Consider the following 15,345-nt stretch of genomic DNA (forward strand, 5'->3'; position numbering starts at 1 on the left):
ATTTGTGAAAAGTGAAATTTGTTGAATACCTTCAGGTAATGAAATAAATTGAGTGTTTTTGTGTCTTAATGGCATCGTGATGACCTTACCAGCTGCCTTCAGCATGTAGAGGATGGTGCTGGTGGAGGACGGTTTCTGTCTTGTCCCTTTTTTATTTGCATGACTCAGAACAGGGAGCTCTTTTGTTCTTCAGTGACTCTTTCTTCAAAATCTTTCACATTAAAGCTGTTAACATTCTTTGACTTTGTTTCAGCCAGTGCCTTTTTTAAAATGATTTAACTGTTTTATAAAATCTGTCTAGAGACTACATTGAGTTAATCTGCACTAAACTGGATTCAGCAGGATGTGGATCACTGGGACAGAACCAGTTTTGTTGCTCTACTCACACACATTTCTTTAACAGATGAAAGTAGTTAAACATTAACTTTAAGGTTTTGAAACCTTGTTTTTGTAAAAATTGAAAGAAGTAGGTCCTTCATTTGCTGTTGTTACATCAGGCATTTCTCTTTGCATGTTTTATCGACTATTCCCTCTAGTTTTGGATGCTGTGCAGTTGGAAGGATTTTTGCTCTTACTTTTGGACATGTATGAGGCAAAACCATGGCAGCAAGGTATTGTTTTTACAACTGGGAGCAGCTGATGAGCATTTCAAAGGTTTAAATAACACCTGAATGAACTACGACCCTGATCTCAAAGGAGTTGAGAAAGAGGCTTCATGGAGAGAGAGGAGGAAGAAGTTCAAACCTCGTCTGTTGATCAGAATTGGCAAGGATCCCCTACTCCATCATCTCTCTGCAATGCTTTCTATCTGTACGGACGGCAAAAAGCAGCAAAAGCAAATGAGCTGGATTAGCAGAGCTTGCCAACAGCTGATGGCTTCGTCCAGGAAGTGTGACTGTGGAATGTTATCTCTGCTGTTAGAGATAACAGCAGAGATAACACCATTGACCATTGACCATGGAAACCATTGACTTGGTTTCCATGGTCAATGGAAACCAGCTGTGTTTCCATTGACCATGTCATTGTCCAATTTCACATTTCGAAAATAAAATCCCCTTAATAGAAACACTGCAATTTCAAAAACACTCATTTGTTTGCTAAAAAGCTTTGGAGCTAGAATGAGGTGGTTCTTCAGTCGTATTGAAATTGGTTAATTTCTGAAAACTACAATGGAAATAGTTTTTTCACAATTCAAGTGATCAACAACCGAAAGAAGACAGGAAGTAGCTTCAAGGATCAGGTCTTTTAGCGCCTTACCGTACTTATTCACATGTGATTTTAATTTCCTATTTAACAAAAACCCTGCAACTGTGAACTGTGAATGGAAACTCAAACTGACTGCAGCTACCGCAGATCCTTCCTGCCCACAACAACTCTTTGAAAATACTTGGATGAGTTACGATGTTTCATTTCTCTTTGGCATAAAGTCTTTTTTAATTGAATTGAATTGCACTGAACATTTGAAATAACTTAACGTTACTTTGCCTAGCCTTAACCCGTAAGCAGAAGCTTCGTACGGCACTCATCAGAACATCGGTTGTTCTGATGAATCTAGCCTCTCGTTAAGGTTTCACTTCAAATCTCTGTCACTTCCTAGAGCCTAGTAAGGCACTGGCTGCACTAAGGCCCTTTTATACATCCCAGTAGAGAACAAAGGAGGCCAAAACTTTACACTATTCGATTAGATTCACCAAAACCAATTGTGCAACATTAGCGTGAAGACGACACAGAGGAACTGACGACGGGGTCTTTGTGGTAGACGGAGTTTCTCCCCCCATACCATGAAATTTGTATACTTGGCCACTAAGAAAACAATTCTCGCTGGTGCGTTGAGCAGCCTCCCCCCCCACCCCCCTGTTCTTGTGCAGAAGAGTGTCGCCGGGTGAGTGAGGGAGTGTGAAGCCTCTTTAATTGCCTTCGGTCACCCACAACGTCGAACCGGAGCGCCACGCAGCTTAGCGAGGGGAACCGGGCAGAGGGGGCCTGATAGATACTTTATCGCTCAAGTTAACGGTTAATGAATTCCCAAAGTGAAATCTGTCACTTCAAAAATAAAGAAGGAGGCAAATTAAAGGGAGATAGAGAGAGAAAAATGGGAGAAGGGGGTGGGGGGAAGAGAAAGGGACTGGAGAGGGTGACACAGTTTTAGAATGCCCTATCTTCTGGCCATCCCCGTTTTTCAATGGAATAAAGAAAACTCAGCCTCTTTCTTCTCCTCTTTTCTTCTCCCATCTTTTTTTCTTTCTCTCCCTCCCATCCCGCTATCTCTCGCGTCGCTTTTCTCTGCAAAAAGAAAAAGGGGGGGAAAAAAAGAAAGAAAGAAATTCTCATGAATGATTTATATGTGTCTTGTTATCAGCGACGATTTCTATAGACCCCGACGCATTCACCAAGACATTTGTGGCGTAATTGTTAATTTTAATGCCATAATGGCTTCAGATGGGAGCTCTGATTAGACATTTATTACACAATTAAATGAAACATACTCAAGAATCACAAAAGCCTCCCGTAATTATTTCAGGCCATTAATAAAATGGGCATTAAATTATATTGGACACAAAAGAGAAGTGAAATAGATTTCCATTAGAGCAATAGAGGAAGGGGTGGTGGGGTGAGGGGGGGGGGTAATAGATCCTGGCTGAATTCGCTCTGAAATTAATTGTTGCCCAGCCTATTTCCACACACAGTGGAATAAATGAATGAGAAAAGAGAGGAAGAGAAGAACGAGTTGGTGGCCAAGAGGGTGAAGGGAGGGGGTTACATTAAGAGCCTCTGATAAAAACCTTTTGTTTGACACTCGACAATGGACCCTCAACTCGAGAGAGAGCGAGGGAGAGAAAAAGAGAGAGAGAGAGAGAGAGAGAGAGAGAGAGAGAGAGAGAGAGAGAAGAGTCGGACCAATTTCAATCTCCGTCCACCCCTGCAGAGTTTCAGCTCAAGGCTATAACCCTCTTTTCAAGTTTTGTTTGCTTGTGAATAAACAGCTATCGCACATCTCACAGGAGAATGCACAAAAACCTGAGAGAGAGAGAGAGAGAGAGAGAGAGACAGAGAGAGAGAGAGAGAGAGAGACTTTTACTCAGCAGGAAGGTGAGGAAGACAGAAGCAGGTGGTTGGAACTTGGAGGAAAGTAAAAAAAAAATGCATCCTGTAACTCTGAATCAATTAAAAGCTTCCAGGATGAAATGTCAGTGAAGATAATCAAATGTGTGATGTGGTTTAAATGAAATGTGAAGAAGAAGATGATGATGAGGAGGATGAGGGGAGGGGGAACAGTGGAACACATTTATTTTCCGATTAGGACAGTTAAGACACATCAAAGCTGGATGTTCGGTAAAGACTTCCTGAAGCCGTCTCCAGCGGGCTCTCCGAGCCGAGGCGCCGTTTGAACCGCCACCCTCATGAGACACTCAGTAAAAAAAAACTGATCATTTGACTGAAATTAATCAGTCACTGCTACAGATTAGTGAAATTGTATTTTATTTTCCTTCTCTCTTCTTCGTTCTAACACATGGAGTATCTTCTCTTCATTTCGGCCCATTTGTGTGGCTCAATCTGCACTGACTTGACGTTTTGGCATCCGTCTTTCATAACTCATGTTGTTAGGGTTAGTAAATACGACTAACAGGAAGTGGATCACACCAAGAGCTGAAAAGAAAAATGGCTTCTTTTTTTCACATTCAATTTTGAATTTTTAAGGGGCAGTATTATGTATTTTCCAGGCACATAGATTCATTTTATAGCACAGTCAAGTACTTGCTTAAGTTGTTATAAAAATGCTGTATATATCACATGACTTTAAAAACTCCTGCTCTTTCTGAAACACCGCCTTCAGGAAGTCATCACAACATGGCTTCTCTTTAACCTTTAGCAACGTTTTTACAAGCGAATTAGCTCCTATAATGAGATGCAGATATCTAGTCCGTCAACAGCAATCTGTTGACGGACTAGCCAACAGATTGCTGTTGGCTAGTCTGAAGGAGTAAAGGGGGAGGGGCTGCTCTGTGAGGCGGAAGCTTGAAACTGCAGTTCAGAGGAGGAGCTGCGCATTGAAGGCGGAGCTAGCTCCACCCAGGCTTTTTGCACAACTGAATGGTTGCCATGGGAGATTAAAGGATTTCTCAAATAAGGAATCAAGGCAACACTCCAGGTATGTTTTTGATGAGGGAATAACACTATAGCATGATGTAAAGCTGTAAAAAAATAAATAAAGTTGAGCCTATTTTACATAGTACTGCTCCTTTAAATGATTTACCTTTACATCTTGGGCTGTTAATAAATTACCTGATCAATCACCAGCTGGCAGCAGTTATGTAGGGCTCCATGTAATGAGACAGATTTCACTTCGATAAAAAATGGTGACTAATAACCTTGTTTGACCCCTACTAACTTGTGGAGAAAACATATTAGCTGCTCATAATCCCTCTGCAGAACCCCGCTTTGTAAAAACCCAACATTGAAGAGAAATAAGAATTCTGTTTCAGATCAGCAGTAAATCTGCTTCATGGTGACGTTGAGTCAATTCCAGCATAAAGACCGTCATTCTGAGGTCATGTCACATTTATTTAGGATGAATTAAAAGCTCCCAGGAAGCGATGTTACGTCCGGGGACTCTGTCACATTAAGCAGCTCCTGTTTACAACCATCTAACTCAAACGCTGGTGATAACACTTCTGACACGTTTACATGGACTCATTACAGCTGGGAGCCGTATCTCATCAGCGGATGTAATTTGTCTGTGGAGCTGCGTGGCCAGGCTCTGTTGGTCCTCCTTAATTACAGGGAAAAGTTTTTATGTGGACCTTTTATGAAGGACAATGTTTTTAATAATTGGACTCAATTGGTTTCTGGAGCGTGGAAGCTCAGACTTAATGATTAAATTATTTTTGTATTGATTTCCCCATAAAACAGCCTCAAAGACTGCACCAATATTAATAGTAATATTGGAATAAATCACACCTGTTGTTTTATTTGTATCAGCATATTTCTACTCAGGCCTGCCGCTGAGAATCTGCCAGATCAGGTGCTTTAAAAAAATATATGCATAGTCCTCAAACTTTATTTTTACACTATTCCACACATCATTGTATTATAATGGGATTTCTTAGACACACCCGCATAAAAAAGTATAGTTGGGAGGATGAATAAGAAAAATAGATGGTTTTCAAGTTTTTACAAGCAAAAGAAATCTGAAAGGTGTCCCGTGTTTTGTTATTATGACTCCTTTATGCAGATGTAATACAGCAAAAGTTTTTTTAAAAAGTCTGTAATTTTACCTCGGTAAAGATCAAGGTGTTAAACATGGCCAACCAGACTGATAAAGAAAATGAAATGAATCTGCTTTCAGTTTTTATGCTCCTCTAAGGTGCATAAAATCGGAAACAAACTTCCAGAAAACTGCAAAGCTGCTGAAACACTGAGTTCATTTAAATCAAGTCTAAAAACCCACCTGATTAATAGTTAACTTTGATTCATTATAAGTGGAACATCGATCAATATGTATTTGCTTGATGATTTTGATGATGGCATTTGAGAGAATGTAAATGTTTCCTGCTTGTTTCATAACTGATAACTGATATTTTTGTGGCCTAAAGCACTTTGAGCTGCCTTGTTGCTGAAATGTGACACAAATAAACTTGACTTCATCAGAGAAGCAGTCAGGAGGGAGATCCTCGGTAACTGGAAGAGCAGCAGATATCCAGGCTCAGGTGATGATGCAACATTTAAAACCTTTTCCAGAAGAGCAGAGAGAAAAAGACTTTGTTTAAGGACAGAGACCAGACATCGGATTTACAGTTTCCTTCAAAACACGACATAGCAGAAGAGACCAAAACTCAGCTTTGTTGTTCAATGTAGAAAAATATGTACAACATCCTCTAAGCAAGACATGTTGGTGGCAGTAGCATGCTGTGGGCTTTTCTTCATCCTGGAGGCAGACTTCATCAAAAACATTCCTGGAGTGTTGCTTTGATTCTTTCATGCACGTTTCGAAAATTCTGCTGTGCAGAATACCTGGGTGGAGCTAGCTCCACCTTCAAGGACATAGGTGCAGTTTCCAAGTTCCCAAACGTCTGCCTCACAGTGCAGAACTCTCCTGCAACTCCCTCACTCAGCTCCTTCAGACTAGCCAGCAGCAATTAGCAACACCTGGTGGAACTGCTCATCTGCTGAGCTCATTATAGGACGAGGGTGGGCAACTCCAGGCCTTGAGGGCCGGTCTCCTGCAACTTTTAGATGTGTCTCTACTTCAACACACCTGAGTCAAATAATGAGGTCATTAGCAGGACTCTGGAGAACCTGACTGCACTTAGGAGGTGACTCAGCTATTGGATTCAAGTGTGTTGACCAGGGAGACATCCAAGAGGTGCAGGACACCGGCCCTCGAGGACCAGGATTGCCCACCCCTGTTATAGGAGCTACTGCTCAGAGCAACGCTGGTAAAAAATGTTCTTAAAGGGTTAATAGAGAAGTGACGTTGTCATGACTTCCTCAAGGCGGAGTTTCAGAAAGACCTGGAGTTTTTAAAGTCCAAATTTCAAGATGTTCAACTGCAAAGTCCAATTTATTTTGTTGTATTTAATATATATATATATAGTGCTTTTTACAACAAATGAAAGTAGCATTGTTACTTAATTGTTCTGGAAATGGCAATAAGTGCCTGATAAACACATAACACTGCCTATTTAAAGGTGCTTTAAGATTCACTCAGTGTGTTTATTTGTGATGCTCTTAATTTGAAGTAAGAGCGGAAGTAGGTCTTGAGTTCCTTTGTTGTTTTGATGGAGTCGGCTACAAAGGCAGGTTGTTGAACTCACCAGCAGCACTTTGTTAGAAAAGCAGTGAAGCTTTCACCACTTTAAACCCAGAGTGTGTGTGCGTGTGTATGCGTGGGTGTGTAGGTGTGTGCGTGTGTGAATGCGTGCGCGTGTGAATGTCAGTATTTCAGAGTGACAGTTAGGATCCTACAGCCGGCTACTGCTTATTGGCTCCAAAATAAAATGCATCTTCGTTGTTTTTTTGTGGGGGGGTTTCTAATGAATCTGGAACACATTTATCATGTCTTCTTAAAAATCTAAAATATTTCGGCTGATCTTTAGTGGAATTTTGTTTGAGGTTTGTTCTGTTTCTGAAAACACAAACATTGATCATTCCGCTGTCCGTTTTGCATCTTACAGTAATATACTACTCCAGCACGATTATTAGTCAAACCTTGAATGAAACATTCTAAGCTGATTAAACGTTTTGTTAAACTCAATCTTGTCTCATCCTCAATAGACCAATGCACAGGATATTTGATGTTTTATTACACCCTCACTGGATATTGTCCTTCAGGATCATCTTCTATGCATCTGCTGTCATGGAGACTGTAATATTTTCAGCCTTCATTTTTTGGGGCAGCAGAATCAAACAGGGACCAGATAACGGGATAAAGAAGGATGGTTCTGTTCTAGGACAGATGAAGGCACAACAAAGGATTTTGCAGCATCCTCTTCATGAAGCTGCTTTACAACAGTGTCTTCAGTCAGAGGATTCTTCAGGGCTGCTGTAATACAGACTGCTACAGGAGATATCCTTCCCGCTCACAGCCATCCGAATCTACGACAACTATTTTTAGAACCTTGGATTTTATTTCACTTTATTATTAATAAAGTATGTTTGAATCTGTATTAAATAATTGTAGCCCGGGTGTAAATTTCTAGCTTTCACCGGTCTCTCAAACTCGTCATTAAATCACGTGATAATCCTGGTAATAGTGTCGCTCTCACGAGACTATGAAGCAACCAATCACTGCCCAGTTTCTAAGGTCACATGTTGTATTGCAGCCTATTGGCTGGCTATATTAATTTGAGCAGGAAGTTTGAACACTAGATGCATTGGGGGGAGCTGAGCAGAGCAGAGCTGAGCTACAGGTTTGTTGAGCGTTATTCTTTATATTCTTCACCTTATTTTATTCTATATAAAAATCGTCTAACTATAATGGCGCCATAGGAGCCGATTACCACCAGACCAGCCAGGAGAGATGTCAGTTGTATGTAGAGCAACCGGCGGATCTGGTGAGTGTTTGACGTAGCGGTTAGCAATATGCTTGGTTGTGTGGGGTTGAGTGAACCCACACTGGGTTGAATAATGAAGTTTTAATGTCTCTAAATAGGATATTGATTGGATTGATAATGAACTTGATATTTATTGAATATAGATTTGTGTACACATCAGAATGATTGAATTGGATTTCAAAGTTTATTGGTCCTGTTTATTTGTACAGGCCAGAAGATGGCGAGCTAAATGTCCAGGCCTAGAGCCATAAGAAAAAGATTGCACTACGTGTGTGAAGACTTCCGCTCTCCTGCCAGGATGGTAGGAGGCTCCTTGTAGCCTGAGAACTTTTTCTGTCTCATCTTGATTTCGGATTTCCCACCTGGGACCTAAACCACATCAAGGCAAGCACCTTACCCAGAGTCAGCCTGTCTTGGGATTTGATTACCCCAGCTTGGGGTCAACGGACTGAAGGGTGTGGGCTTGGTCAACTGTGGGGATTAATTTACTTTGGTTTTGTTTGTTTGTTTTCTTCCCTAGTATTGCGCATGTTTTGTTTTTGTATGGCCTTTTAAATGTCTGTTTTTCTTGTTGGATTTATATGTATTGTTGTCTTTCACCATCAATATAACACACTGGCACACTGCAAATCTTCAGACTCCGTGTCTCCTTCATGAGTCGAGTGCTAGTCTTCTGAGAAACCAGCCCAATTGATCCATTTATTCATATGGCATTCTTTAAATATACTACATAATGTTAGTTGCACTTTTTGTTTTTGTCTTATGCTCATAATCTCCCATTTAAAAGTGTTAGAGGTTTGCACTTTCATTGATGCTGTTATTTAGTTCAATTATATGCTAATTTGATTAGATGTCATCTGTTTTTAGAGTTTAACAAGTATGTGTATTCAAGTGTGAGTATTCTGAAGTAAAGATGATGGCATTTAAAATCATACTTCAGCTGTAGATGAAATGGAAAACTCACCATCGTGAACTCTAGATCTTCTCCTGACTGAATGTGGCCACTAGGAAACGTCATAGAGCTACGTTCATAGATCTCACAGCCCTGAGGGACCAATCCATTCAAATCTGGATAAAAAACCAGGGCAGTTGTTGCTGCCGAGTGAGTTTCAGCACATTTAATTCATGAGTAACTGTAACATTCTCGGTACTTCCTGCGCATTTTCAACGCACCTGTTTGGTTGGCGTTTGATAGCGGCTCCAGCTTAACTTCACATTAAACAAATGTTATCTTCTGAGTCGGTCTCATGTGGAAAGCTCAAATCCCCCTGCAAGGAAAGGCGGGCTGTAAATGAGATTTTTTTCCCCTCCCCTGTCTTAATGAAGGTCAGGAGAGAGTCACATCTTTCCTTGTGTGATAATTTATCCCCATCTTCTGTTATCTCTGTTTTGGCCCCTTTAATCCTAATTGTATTGTATAATTGTGGCGACGCGGACCTCGCGGTCTTTGAAGCGCTGGCCTGCTTCTTTCATTATTACCTGATGCCTTGAACCTCTGCTTACTTTTCTTCTCTCTCCCGCTCTCTGCTCTGTTATCCGGCGCTGCGGAAGAAAAGGGAGAGCAGCTCAAGTTCAGCCATTTTTTTTTTTTTTTTTTGAATTTTATTCAGGTCTGATTTCACTATCATGCCGAGAAAAAGCGTTCCAATCACAAAGATGCGATGCACACGAATCCGTGGTATAATATAGTGCCACGTGTTGGAAATGCGGCTCGGAAGCGGCTTATTGCTGTTTCTGATTGCTTCTCGCTGTCAGTGAATGGAGCCTGAAAAGGGATCCTGTCAAAAGGTCTGCGGCATTGTGAGCAGAATATGAGTTTTCTAATTGCTTCCAGAGAAAAGGGGAGCATGTTTGTGTTAAACACTATTAGAACAACAGAGATGAGTCTGACTGAGCTCTGCCCACACACACACACACACACACACATATATGGGTAACTTCACCTTGAGCTGTCTGTCTTCTCACTTTGCTGTTTCATTTGTTTTAGGAAATAACAAATTCATTTACCATAAGAGTTTATGCTAAATACAGACTAGAGGTTTATGCTAAAGCTCAATAACTGTTTGCATTCTCCAGAAATGTTTTACTTCATTTAATAATTTCACAGAAACCATCAAATGAAAACTTGTAGATATTGTGTATTGCTTGATTTTGGTTTAACCAAATGCTTTAATGGCACTGAAAAATTAACTGGAACTCCATATAGGCTGTAAAAACAAGCTAACATCAGATTATTTGGCTTTTTAACATTCAGTTTTATCACAATATTTTGCAGTACTGTTGTGATAAGAACTATTTATTTCATCTTCTTTAGGTAACTGTATGACTGTGTGTGTCACAGCAATTATAGTCCCACAAACACAAACAATGCTCTTGAGAAACATTCCCTTTCCTACTGTGTGTAAAGAAGTGAGATTTGTGTCACAAAGTTGCGCACAGTAACTGTGTTTTCAGACCTATTGACGCTTTTATTGGAAACACAGTGGAGAAAAATAGTAAAACCTATCTGTCTCAAACAGAGACAGTTTTAGTGAGTTTTAAACATCATTAACTGGAATTTATTGTGTCGACAGTAAATCAAAATTCTTCTGACAGAAAATGTATTGTGATAAATAATAAACGATACGATAAGCGTCCAACCCTCATAGAACCAGCTGACGTGCAAGAAGACGTCAATTGAACAACAATTATTTATGCACAGCAAAATGTTTGGCTCCTGAAAAACTTGAACTTGAACTCCAACTTCAAAATGTTTTTTAATTGGTCACAGTTAATTGAAGTTTGTCAAACCTACTTTATTAATGTCAGTTTTACTCGACAACTTAATAAACTTGATAAAGTAACTTGGATAAACGTCATTGGGTTCCTTGTAGCCTGATAACACAATATATTTAAGTCAGATCAGCTGTTCTCTTTTTTTAAGTGTAGGAGAGTGACAACAGAAAAGCCATTGTTAAAGGACACATCATGTTTAAAATTTGACATAAATAATCAGGCAGACATCAGACCAAAATGCATCCTTTTGGTCTACAAAACACTGTGTGTGTGTGGGGGGTGGGGGGGGGAGAGAAAGACAATTAGAGCACAGATAACCATGGTGGCAGCATCATGCTACGGGGATCTTCAACAGGGATTCTGGGTAAGTTGGAAGAAAACCTCCAGAGGACGTGATGCTGACTGAAGGCTTACCTCTGAGCAGGATGATGTTTACAATGAACCGGTTTGGATAAAAACTCTGTATTTAAACATAAATCCAGGAGAGAATTTATTTTTCAAAAAAGAAAGGGAAGAATTCTTACTCTGTGAAGCAAAGTAAGAATTTTCGCGTTCTGGCTTTTTCACAGAACCGGAAGCCAGAACCAGGACAAAAAAAAACAAGTTTATGGTATGTGAATGTTTTAGTGGTTCCAACTTAATTCTGATAGCATAAAACACTGTACATTCAAAAGTAGCTTTTCAAGAATGTAAAGTTGTACATCACTCGAGTTGTCTGCGCTTTTGACATTTTATTTATTTTTCGTCGCGGTGAACCGCCAAACAGGATGAAAGTCCAATGAAAGGCATTGAAATGTCAACCGGAGCTTTTAGCTGGAGTTATTTTTTTTATTATTTATTTTTATTTATTTATTTTCTTATAAAGGGGGACAACGCGGGATCGCAGTGAAGAAACCCTCTTACCGCTCCAGCACCATGGCCAGCTCCAGCAACCGGAGCTTACCTCGGAGCTCTGCGGGGGCCCGAGTTGACTAACAGGCTCTGCGCGTGTCGGACCGCTCCCCGCTCTCTCTCCTGATGGACGGACACGTGTCCGGAGATAATCCCGAGGGGTTTTTTTTTTTTTTTTTTTCCTAGACCATGCGCGCGCACGTTTCCCGTCTTTCCCCCCGCGCGCTTTAGTGTGTAATTTAAAACGGCTGTTTATATCAGTAATACACAGGTTACTGACAGCCAACAAAACCTATGTTCCTAAACCACTTTATGGGCCTAAAACTGATACTTTTCTTTTTTTCTTTTCCCTCCGACGGTGAACAAATTTCAAATGACCTCAAGTTTGGACACAGTAGGTGGGATTTTTAAACGACGCAGCTCGGTTATTATATTTTCCCATGTATTTACTGCAGACTATAACTAAGCGGATCTGAAACCCGGGCGACGCCAAACAGAGAAAATGCGGGAGCCAATAATCATCTCGCTCCTCGACGAAAATCAAAACCTATTGCATTTCTCATTACCCCGTTAAATTGTCGAGGGAACTTTCAGGCGCGCGTTTATGAGACAATCAGTGTTTGAATAAGAAACATAGCCGACTGCTCCCCCGTGAGTGGGGAGGCTGAGCCCCTAAAATAATTCCCCCGTTATCTGACTCACCCATCTCAAATGAAGTCTATAAGCCGGTGTGGGTATGTGCGCGCCCGAACGCCACATGTCTGTGTAAGATAGCATAACGCAATTTAAAACTTCAAGGCGACTCGGAATTTACAGTGCAAAACATGCAGCATATATTTATACTACCTCGTGGTTGCAGATGAACATATCGACAGCCGATTGGTAGGACTGGAGGAGATGTTTAATTTGTTTTTGGCAGACAAAAAATAAAAATGAAAATAGAAAATAGAGGTATCCTCATCTGATTGTTCTGAGTCTGAATGAAGAGGATCATTTCCCCCCCTCTTTTAACGTTCGTTTTTTTTTTTTTTTTTCACAATTAGACCTGTTTCAAGGTTTTGCCACAACAAATATGATGGAAATCTTCCTGTAAGCAGCTGCCGACTGACGCATGCGCATGAGAAGAGATGTAGAAGGAGAGGGCGTGAGAAAGAGACACAGATGGGCTTAAAATATGGAGATAATAACAACACCAGAAGGAGGTTAAAAAAAAAAGAAGAAAAATACTGGAAAATTAGGCGGGTACTATTCGGTCCAATATCAAAAACAAAACACAAAAAAATCGGGATCTGAAGACAATAATATTAATAAGACAATGTTAATAACGATAAGGTACACTGACAAAACGGATTTGTAGGATTTAACCAATAAAAAACGTGTAAAAATGTTCACGTGTTATCGGGACATCAGAAATGTTGTAACTTTAGCTACAATTTTTGCTAATTATTAAGGTTGTGTTTTCTTGCCTGATTCGTTCTCTCATATAAAAACTAAAATAATAATAAAAATGATTAAGTTAGAAAATATTACTGAAGTAGCAACTTTTAAAATATATATTGCAACAGTGTGGCATGTGGGCATTTTCCCTGTAAAGCCAAGATGGTCCATCCACTGCCAACAACTTCCAACTTTATAGCATTATTGACTATATCATTAGCGCTATTGCTACACACTAAGTCACACTCTTAACGCCAAAATGTATTAATTTATTTATTTTTTACAGTATAAATAGATGTATAGCTCAAGGCATAAACATATCTGCCTTATCATTCTCTGGTGAACACTGCAAACCACAATTCACAATTCAAACCAACATTTGAATCCAGATTCAAGATGTTAGTTAGAATGTATTACTAAAAATTAATCTCTAATATTAGAATTAAAATAAGCTAATGTGTCTGATTAACATCTGAATAATTTTAATTGTTAATATTTAACACCCATTAAAATTATGTTTTATAGTGCAATAAATGAAAAATATGTATGCAACTTTCTAAAACCTTTTCTGCCACATTTTTATATATTTGTAAATGGGAAGTTTAGAATTGTTATCATTAGAGTGTCACGTTGAATGAGCTATTTTATTTTTTTTTTTTTGGCTTCGGACAGAATGCTAGGGTAATTCGCACTACCAAAGGAAACAAAATGGACCAAAGACTCTCATAAATAAATCAACATAAGTACCCTACTGTAAGTACAACGTTCTCATTTTAATAGCACTCTTAACATATGTGTGAGGGCGATGGAGGGAGGCACAAAAACGGTCTTCCTCTCGTTTAACAATCACAGCTGAAAGAATCATACATCACACAGGCCACATTAGCCGGAGGGCTATCAGGCAACTACCCTCGTTTAAAAATTAGCATGTTAAAACGACCCCCCCACCACCACCACCTCTGCTTAAAACCACACTGTCAAAGCGGGACGTCAAAGATGCAACAATTAAACACACCACGGCGCCTTTTCTGACGCGCTGTGATTTTGACGTCACACTTTCTGGCTGTTCGTAGTTCCGTCACTCGAACTTTCCCAGTGACTGGAAGTACCAGTGAGGAGGGCGCGCGCGATGTCCAGCCGGGCCTATTTATTACCTGCAAGCACGCGCTTGTTTGTTAGGTCCGCCGTATTTTTGAAACTACAAAGAAATGCTATTCTCCTTTAGCTTTACATGTAATGATTTTCTCGAAGGCAAATATGTCTTTTTAATATATATTTTTTTATTTATGAAGATTTTTTTTTCTTTAATTGTGAGATTTTGTGAAAACCGCCTTTCCCAGTGGGGAAAAAGAGAGCAAAGGTACAAGTTGAACTTCAGTGTCCTAACGGTAAAATACAGCCCACGGATTTTTTTTTCTATTTATTTTATAGTTTGTATTATTTATTTATTTATTTTACTATTATTATTTTTTATTTGTTCAGCTCACCTCACATTTTACCAATTATTACATTTAAATAAAACAATGTAAAATCCACATTTATTTTATTTTGTCCAGTTAATTCCACGCCAACCATACGTAATAAATCCAATTCAGTCCAATTGTAATGCGATATACATCCATTATAATATAACTTTAAAAAAGTTTTTATAAAACACGGGATAGCATTTCATGATGGCCGATATATACCAGTGTAATTTGGGATTTAAAACTTTTACTTTTACTGTACTGATTACGTCAGCGCGTAATTGCAAAGTCTCATCACCTCTTCGGATTGAAGTTGTGTTTTAACTAGAAAAGGTGCTGAAAGCTCATGTCTGTTTGCCAGAAATGAAAGCAAGGAAGCATCCCGTCACCCCCCAGTGTGTGTGAGTGTGTGTGGGTGCGTGCGTGTGTGTGTGTGTGCGTGTGTGTGTGTGTGTGTTCATAACGTACACACACACGCACACTCTCCCCACGTACATTAACCCCCCCTCTTTTTGTCTTCTACAACCACCCTGTCTTTGTTTATGTTGTAATGTACATAGCCTATATTTTCTCCCTTTTCTTTGCTGAAGGTACTCTAAGAGCCGGTCTCGGTGCTGATTGGGCGTTCAGGTTGGTGAGTGAACGCCCTGCAGATTATGTCAGATTGCGTGCAGAAAGCAAACCAGCCCAGCCTTTGAACTTCACCGCTTTTGGCTCGTATT

The 15,345-nt window shown here is 39.8% G+C and overlaps 1 long non-coding RNA gene across 1 annotated transcript; it reads left to right on the forward strand.

Annotated features, from left to right (window-relative positions):
- The first annotated feature begins 610 nt into the window (after window positions 1-610).
- Window positions 611-8,684, forward strand: LOC145551504 (uncharacterized). The gene is made up of 2 exons (XR_014087364.1): window positions 611-8,054; window positions 8,264-8,684. It is a non-coding gene; the product is annotated as an uncharacterized LOC145551504 (long non-coding RNA).
- Window positions 8,685-15,345: the final 6,661 nt, after the last annotated feature.

Source organism: Poecilia reticulata, chromosome 4 (assembly GCF_904066995.2).
Source record: "Poecilia reticulata chromosome 4, P_reticulata-male-v2, whole genome shotgun sequence".
NCBI lineage: Eukaryota > Metazoa > Chordata > Actinopteri > Cyprinodontiformes > Poeciliidae > Poecilia > Poecilia reticulata.